General features: G+C 52.6%; 1 protein-coding gene across 1 annotated transcript in view; it reads right to left on the bottom strand.

The window, feature by feature from the left end:
• Window positions 1-10,000, bottom strand: part of LOC116957080 (uncharacterized) — a 37,721-nt gene that overhangs the window by 8,279 nt on the left and 19,442 nt on the right. The gene's annotated exons all lie outside the window — the stretch shown is intronic.

Genomic DNA, 10,000 nt, shown 5'->3' with positions numbered 1-10,000 from the left:
TAGACTCATCACACAGAGACCCATAGACTCACCACACAGAGACCCATAGACTCACCACACAGAGACCCATAGACTCACCACACAGAGACCCACAGACTCACCACATAGAGACCCACAGACTCACCAAACAGAGACCCATAGACTCACCACACAGAGACCTATAGACTCACCACATAGAGACCCATAGACTCACCACACAGAGACCCATAGACTCACCACACAGAGACCCATAGACTCACCACACAGAGACCCACAGACTCACCACACAGAGACCCATAGACTCATCACACAGAGACCCATAGACTCACCACATAGAGACCCATAGACTCACCACACAGAGACCCACAGACTCACCACATAGAGACCCACAGACTCACCACACAGAGACCCATAGACTCATCACACAGAGACCCACAGACTCACCACACAGAGACCCATAGACTCACCACATAGAGACCCATAGACTCACCACACAGAGACCCATAGACTCACCACACAGAGACCCATAGACTCACCACACAGAGACCCACAGACTCACCACACAGAGACCCATAGACTCACCACATAGAGACCCATAGACTCACCACACAGAGACCCATAGACTCACCACACAGAGACCCACCGACTCACCACACAGAGACCCACAGACTCACCACACAGAGACCCACACAGAATCACCACACAGAGACCCATAGACTCACCACACAGAGACCCACAGACTCACCACACAGAGACCCATAGACTCACCACACAGAGACCCATAGACTCACCACACAGAGACCCATAGACTCACCACACAGAGACCCATAGACTCACCACACAGAGACCCACAGACTCACCACACAGAGACCCATAGACTCACCACATAGAGACCCACCGACTCACCACACAGAGACCCATAGACTCACCACACAGAGACCCATAGACTCACCACACAGAGACCCATAGACTCACCACATAGAGACCCATAGACTCACCACACAGAGACCCATAGACTCACCACACAGAGACCCATAGACTCACCACATAGAGACCCATAGACTCACCACACAGAGACCCATAGACTCATCACACAGAGACCCACAGACTCACCACACAGAGACCCACAGACTCACCACACAGAGACCCACAAACTCACCACACAGAGACCCACAGACTCACCACACAGAGACCCACCGACTCACCACACAGAGACCCATAGACTCACCACACAGAGACCCATAGACTCACCACACAGAGACCCATAGACTCACCACACAGAGACGCATAGACTCACCACACAGAGACCCATAGACTCACCACATAGAGACCCATAGACTCACCACACAGAGACCCATAGACTCACCACACAGAGACCCATAGACTCACCACACAGAGACCCATAGACTCACCACACAGAGACCCATAGACTCACCACACAGAGACCCACAGACTCACCACACAGAGACCCACAGACTCACCACACAGAGACCCATAGACTCACCACACAGAGACCCATAGACTCACCACACAGAGACCCACAGACTCACCACACAGAGACCCATAGACTCATCACACAGAGACCCATAGACTCACCACACAGAGACCCACAGACTCACCACACAGAGACCCATAGACTCACCACACAGAGACCCACAGACTCACCACACAGAGACCCATAGACTCATCACACAGAGACCCATAGACTCACCACACAGAGACCCTTAGACTCACCACATAGAGACCCATAGACTCACCACACAGAGACCCATAGACTCACCACACAGAGACCCATAGACTCACCACACAGAGACCCACAGACTCACCACACAGAGACCCATAGACTCACCACACAGAGACCCACAGACTCACCACACAGAGACCCATAGACTCATCACACAGAGACCCATAGACTCACCACACAGAGACCCACAGACTCACCACACAGAGACCCATAGACTCACCACACAGAGACCCATAGACTCACCACATAGAGACCCATAGACTCACCACACAGAGACCCATAGACTCACCACACAGAGACCCATAGACTCACCATATAGAGACCCACAGACTCACCACACAGAGACCCACAGACTCATCACACAGAGACCCACAGACTCACCACATAGAGACCCACAGACTCACCACACAGAGACCCATAGACTCACCACATAGAGACCCATAGACTCACCACACAGAGACCCATAGACTCACCACACAGAGACCCATAGACTCACCACACAGAGACCCACAGACTCACCACACAGAGACCCATAGACTCACCACACAGAGACCCACAGACTCACCACACAGAGCCCATAGACTCATCACACAGAGACCCATAGACTCACCACACAGAGACCCACAGACTCACCACACAGAGACCCATAGACTCACCACACAGAGACCCATAGACTCACCACACAGAGACCCATAGACTCACCACACAGAGACCCATAGACTCACCACACAGAGACCCATAGACTCACCATATAGAGACCCACAGACTCACCACACAGAGACCCACAGACTCATCACACAGAGACCCACAGACTCACCACATAGAGACCCACAGACTCACCACACAGAGACCCATAGACTTACCACACAGAGACCCACAGACTCACCACACAGACCCATAGACTCACCACACAGAGACCCACAGACTCACCACACAGAGACCCACAGACTCACCACACAGAGACCCACAGACTCACCACACAGAGACCCACAGACTCACCACACAGAGACCCATAGACTCACCACACAGAGACCCACAGACTCACCACACAGAGACCCATAGACTCACCACACAGAGACCCATAGACTCACCATATAGAGACCCACAGACTCACCACACAGCGACCCACAGACTCATCACACAGAGACCCACAGACTCACCACATAGAGACCCACAGACTCACCACACAGAGACCCATAGACTCACCACACAGAGACCCACAGACTCACCACACAGACCCATAGACTCACCACACAGAGACCCACAGACTCACCACACAGAGACCCACAGACTCACCACACAGAGACCCACAGACTCACCACACAGAGACCCACAGACTCACCACACAGAGACCCATAGACTCACCACACAGAGACCCACAGACTCACCACACAGAGACCCATAGACTCATCACACAGAGACCCATAGACTCACCACACAGAGACCCACAGACTCACCACACAGAGACCCATAGACTCACCACACAGAGACCCATAGACTCACCACATAGAGACCCATAGACTCACCACACAGAGACCCATAGACTCACCACACAGAGACCCATAGACTCACCATATAGAGACCCACAGACTCACCACACAGAGACCCACAGACTCATCACACAGAGACCCACAGACTCACCACATAGAGACCCACAGACTCACCACACAGAGACCCATAGACTCACCACATAGAGACCCATAGACTCACCACACAGAGACCCATAGACTCACCACACAGAGACCCATAGACTCACCACACAGAGACCCACAGACTCACCACACAGAGACCCATAGACTCACCACACAGAGACCCACAGACTCACCACACAGAGACCCATAGACTCATCACACAGAGACCCATAGACTCACCACACAGAGACCCACAGACTCACCACACAGAGACCCATAGACTCACCACACAGAGACCCATAGACTCACCACATAGAGACCCATAGACTCACCACACAGAGACCCATAGACTCACCACACAGAGACCCATAGACTCACCATATAGAGACCCACAGACTCACCACACAGAGACCCACAGACTCATCACACAGAGACCCATAGACTCACCACACAGAGACCCATAGACTCATCACACAGAGACCCATAGACTCACCACACAGAGACCCATAGACTCACCACACAGAGACCCATAGACTCATCACACAGAGACCCATAGACTCACCACACAGAGACCCACAGACTCACCACATACAGACCCACAGACTCACCACACAGAGACCCATAGACTCACCACACAGAGACTCACAGACTCACCACACAGACCCATAGACTCACCACACAGAGACCCACAGACTCACCACACAGAGACCCACAGACTCACCACACAGAGACCCACAGACTCACCACACAGAGACCCACAGACTCACCACACAGAGACCCATAGACTCACCACACAGAGACCCACAGACTCACCACACAGAGACCCATAGACTCACCACACAGAGACCCATAGACTCACCATATAGAGACCCACAGACTCACCACACAGAGACCCACAGATTCATCACACAGAGACCCACAGACTCACCACATAGAGACCCACAGACTCACCACACAGAGACCCATAGACTCACCACACAGAGACCCACAGACTCACCACACAGAGACCCATAGACTCACCACATAGAGACCCACAGACTCACCACACAGAGACCCACAGACTCATCACACAGAGACCCACAGACTCACCACATAGAGACCCACAGACTCACCACACAGAAACCCACAGACTCACCATATAGAGACCCATAGACTCACCACATAGAGACCCATAGACTCACCACACAGAGACCCATAGACTCACCACACAGAGACCCATAGACTCACCACACAGAGACCCATAGACTCACCACACAGAGACCCACAGACTCACCACACAGAAACCCACAGACTCACCATATAGAGACCCATAGACTCACCACATAGAGACCCACAGACTCACCACACAGAGACCCACAGACTCATCACACAGAGACCCACAGACTCACCACATAGAGACCCACAGACTCACCACACAGAAACCCACAGACTCACCACACAGAGACCCATAGACTCACCACACAGAGACCCATAGACTCACCACACAGAGACCCATAGACTCACCACACAGAGACCCACAGACTCACCACACAGACACCCACAGACTCACCACACAGAGACCCACAGACTCACCGCACAGAGACCCACAGACTCACCACACAGAGACCCACAGACTCACCACACAGAGACCCACAGACTCACCACACAGAGACCCATAGACTCACCACACAGAGACCCACAGACTCACCACACAGAGACCCATAGACTCATCACACAGAGACCCATAGACTCACCACACAGAGACCCACAGACTCACCACACAGAGACCCATAGACTCACCACACAGAGACCCATAGACTCACCACATAGAGACCCATAGACTCACCACACAGAGACCCATAGACTCACCACACAGAGACCCATAGACTCACCATATAGAGACCCACAGACTCACCACACAGAGACCCACAGACTCATCACACAGAGACCCACAGACTCACCACATAGAGACCCACAGACTCACCACACAGAGACCCATAGACTCACCACATAGAGACCCATAGACTCACCACACAGAGACCCATAGACTCACCACACAGAGACCCATAGACTCACCACACAGAGACCCACAGACTCACCACACAGAGACCCATAGACTCACCACACAGAGACCCACAGACTCACCACACAGAGACCCATAGACTCATCACACAGAGACCCATAGACTCACCACACAGAGACCCACAGACTCACCACACAGAGACCCATAGACTCACCACACAGAGACCCATAGACTCACCACATGGAGACCCATAGACTCACCACACAGAGACCCATAGACTCACCACACAGAGACCCATAGACTCACCATATAGAGACCCACAGACTCACCACACAGAGACCCACAGACTCATCACACAGAGACCCACAGACTCACCACATAGAGACCCACAGACTCACCACACAGAGACCCATAGACTCACCACACAGAGACCCACAGACTCACCACACAGACCCATAGACTCACCACACAGAGACCCACAGACTCACCACACAGAGACCCACAGACTCACCACACAGAGACCCATAGACTCACCACACAGAGACCCACAGACTCACCACACAGAGACCCATAGACTCACCACACAGAGACCCATAGACTCACCATATAGAGACCCACAGACTCACCACACAGAGACCCACAGACTCATCACACAGAGACCCACAGACTCACCACATAGAGACCCACAGACTCACCACACAGAGACCCATAGACTCACCACACAGAGACCCACAGACTCACCACACAGAGACCCATAGACTCACCACATAGAGACCCACAGACTCACCACACAGAGACCCACAGACTCATCACACAGAGACCCACAGACTCACCACATAGAGACCCACAGACTCACCACACAGAAACCCACAGACTCACCATATAGAGACCCATAGACTCACCACATAGAGACCCATAGACTCACCACACAGAAACCCACAGACTCACCATATAGAGACCCATAGACTCACCACATAGAGACCCACAGACTCACCACACAGAGACCCACAGACTCATCACACAGAGACCCACAGACTCACCACATAGAGACCCACAGACTCACCACATAGAGACCCACAGACTCACCACACAGAGACCCATAGACTCACCATATAGAGACCCACAGACTCACCACACAGAGACCCACAGACTCATCACACAGAGACCCATAGACTCACCACACAGAGACCCATAGACTCATCACACAGAGACCCATAGACTCACCACACAGAGACCCATAGACTCACCACACAGAGACCCATAGACTCATCACACAGAGACCCATAGACTCACCACACAGAGACCCACAGACTCACCACATAGAGACCCACAGACTCACCACACAGAGACCCATAGACTCACCACACAGAGACCCACAGACTCACCACACAGACCCATAGACTCACCACACAGAGACCCACAGACTCACCACACAGAGACCCACAGACTCACCACACAGAGACCCACAGACTCACCACACAGAGACCCACAGACTCACCACACAGAGACCCATAGACTCACCACACAGAGACCCACAGACTCACCACACAGAGACCCATAGACTCACCACACAGAGACCCATAGACTCACCATATAGAGACCCACAGACTCACCACACAGAGACCCACAGATTCATCACACAGAGACCCACAGACTCACCACATAGAGACCCACAGACTCACCACACAGAGACCCATAGACTCACCACACAGAGACCCACAGACTCACCACACAGAGACCCATAGACTCACCACATAGAGACCCATAGACTCACCACACAGAGACCCATAGACTCACCACACAGAGACCCATAGACTCACCACACAGAGACCCATAGACTCACCACACAGAGACCCACAGACTCACCACACAGAAACCCACAGACTCACCATATAGAGACCCATAGACTCACCACATAGAGACCCACAGACTCACCACACAGAGACCCACAGACTCATCACACAGAGACCCACAGACTCACCACATAGAGACCCACAGACTCACCACACAGAAACCCACAGACTCACCACACAGAGACCCATAGACTCACCACACAGAGACCCATAGACTCACCACACAGAGACCCATAGACTCACCACACAGAGACCCACAGACTCACCACACAGACACCCACAGACTCACCACACAGAGACCCACAGACTCACCGCACAGAGACCCACAGACTCACCACACAGAGACCCACAGACTCACCACACAGAGACCCACAGACTCACCACACAGAGACCCATAGACTCACCACACAGAGACCCACAGACTCACCACACAGAGACCCATAGACTCATCACACAGAGACCCATAGACTCACCACACAGAGACCCACAGACTCACCACACAGAGACCCATAGACTCACCACACAGAGACCCATAGACTCACCACATAGAGACCCATAGACTCACCACACAGAGACCCATAGACTCACCACACAGAGACCCATAGACTCACCATATAGAGACCCACAGACTCACCACACAGAGACCCACAGACTCATCACACAGAGACCCACAGACTCACCACATAGAGACCCACAGACTCACCACACAGAGACCCATAGACTCACCACATAGAGACCCATAGACTCACCACACAGAGACCCATAGACTCACCACACAGAGACCCATAGACTCACCACACAGAGACCCACAGACTCACCACACAGAGACCCATAGACTCACCACACAGAGACCCACAGACTCACCACACAGAGACCCATAGACTCATCACACAGAGACCCATAGACTCACCACACAGAGACCCACAGACTCACCACACAGAGACCCATAGACTCACCACACAGAGACCCATAGACTCACCACATAGAGACCCATAGACTCACCACACAGAGACCCATAGACTCACCACACAGAGACCCATAGACTCACCATATAGAGACCCACAGACTCACCACACAGAGACCCACAGACTCATCACACAGAGACCCACAGACTCACCACATAGAGACCCACAGACTCACCACACAGAGACCCATAGACTCACCACACAGAGACCCACAGACTCACCACACAGACCCATAGACTCACCACACAGAGACCCACAGACTCACCACACAGAGACCCACAGACTCACCACACAGAGACCCACAGACTCACCACACAGAGACCCACAGACTCACCACACAGAGACCCATAGACTCACCACACAGAGACCCACAGACTCACCACACAGAGACCCATAGACTCACCACACAGAGACCCATAGACTCACCATATAGAGACCCACAGACTCACCACACAGAGACCCACAGACTCATCACACAGAGACCCACAGACTCACCACATAGAGACCCACAGACTCACCACACAGAGACCCATAGACTCACCACACAGAGACCCACAGACTCACCACACAGAGACCCATAGACTCACCACATAGAGACCCACAGACTCACCACACAGAGACCCACAGACTCATCACACAGAGACCCACAGACTCACCACATAGAGACCCACAGACTCACCACACAGAAACCCACAGACTCACCATATAGAGACCCATAGACTCACCACATAGAGACCCATAGACTCACCACACAGAAACCCACAGACTCACCATATAGAGACCCATAGACTCACCACATAGAGACCCACAGACTCACCACACACCCACAGACTCATCACACAGAGACCCACAGACTCACCACATAGAGACCCACAGACTCACCACATAGAGACCCACAGACTCACCACACAGAGACCCACAGACTCACCATATAGAGACCCATAGACTCACCACATAGAGACCCACAGACTCACCACACAGAGACCCACAGACTCATCACACAGAGACCCACAGACTCACCACACAGAGACCCATAGACTCACCACACAGAAACCCACAGACTCACCACACAGAGACCCATAGACTCACCACACAGAGACCCACAGACTCACCACACAGAGACCCATAGACTCACCACACAGAGACCCATAGACTCACCACATAGAGACCCACAGACTCACCACATAGAGACCCATAGACTCACCACACAGAGACCCACAGACTCACCACATAGAGACCCATAGACTCACCACATAGAGACCCATAGACTCACCACATAGAGACCCATAGACTCACCACATAGAGACCCATAGACTCACCACACAGAGACCCACAGACTCACCACATAGAGACCCACAGACTCACCACATAGAGACCGATAGACTCACCACATAGAGACCCACAGACTCACCACACAGAGACCCACAGACTCACCACACAGAGACCCATAGACTCACCACACAGAGACCCATAGACTCACCACACAGAGACCCATAGACTCACCACACAGAGACCCATAGACTCATCACACAGAGACCCACAGACTCACCACACAGAGACCCACAGACTCACCACACAGAGACCCATAGACTCACCACACAGAGACCCATAGACTCACCACACAGAGACCCATAGACTCACCATATAGAGACCCACAGACTCACCACACAGAGACCCACAGACTCACCACACAGACACCCACAGACTCACCACACAGAGACCCATAGACTCACCACACAGAGACCCACAGACTCACCACACAGAGACCCATAGACTCACCACATAGAGACCCATAGACTCACCACATAGAGACCCACAGACTCACC

Source organism: Petromyzon marinus, chromosome 69 (genome assembly GCF_048934315.1).
Source record: "Petromyzon marinus isolate PM22_M1 ecotype Great Lakes invasive population chromosome 69, UKy_Petmar_22M1.pri1.0, whole genome shotgun sequence".
NCBI lineage: Eukaryota > Metazoa > Chordata > Hyperoartia > Petromyzontiformes > Petromyzontidae > Petromyzon > Petromyzon marinus.
The sequence above is the reverse complement of the archived record's forward strand: the minus strand, read 5'-3'. Positions and strand labels throughout refer to the sequence as shown.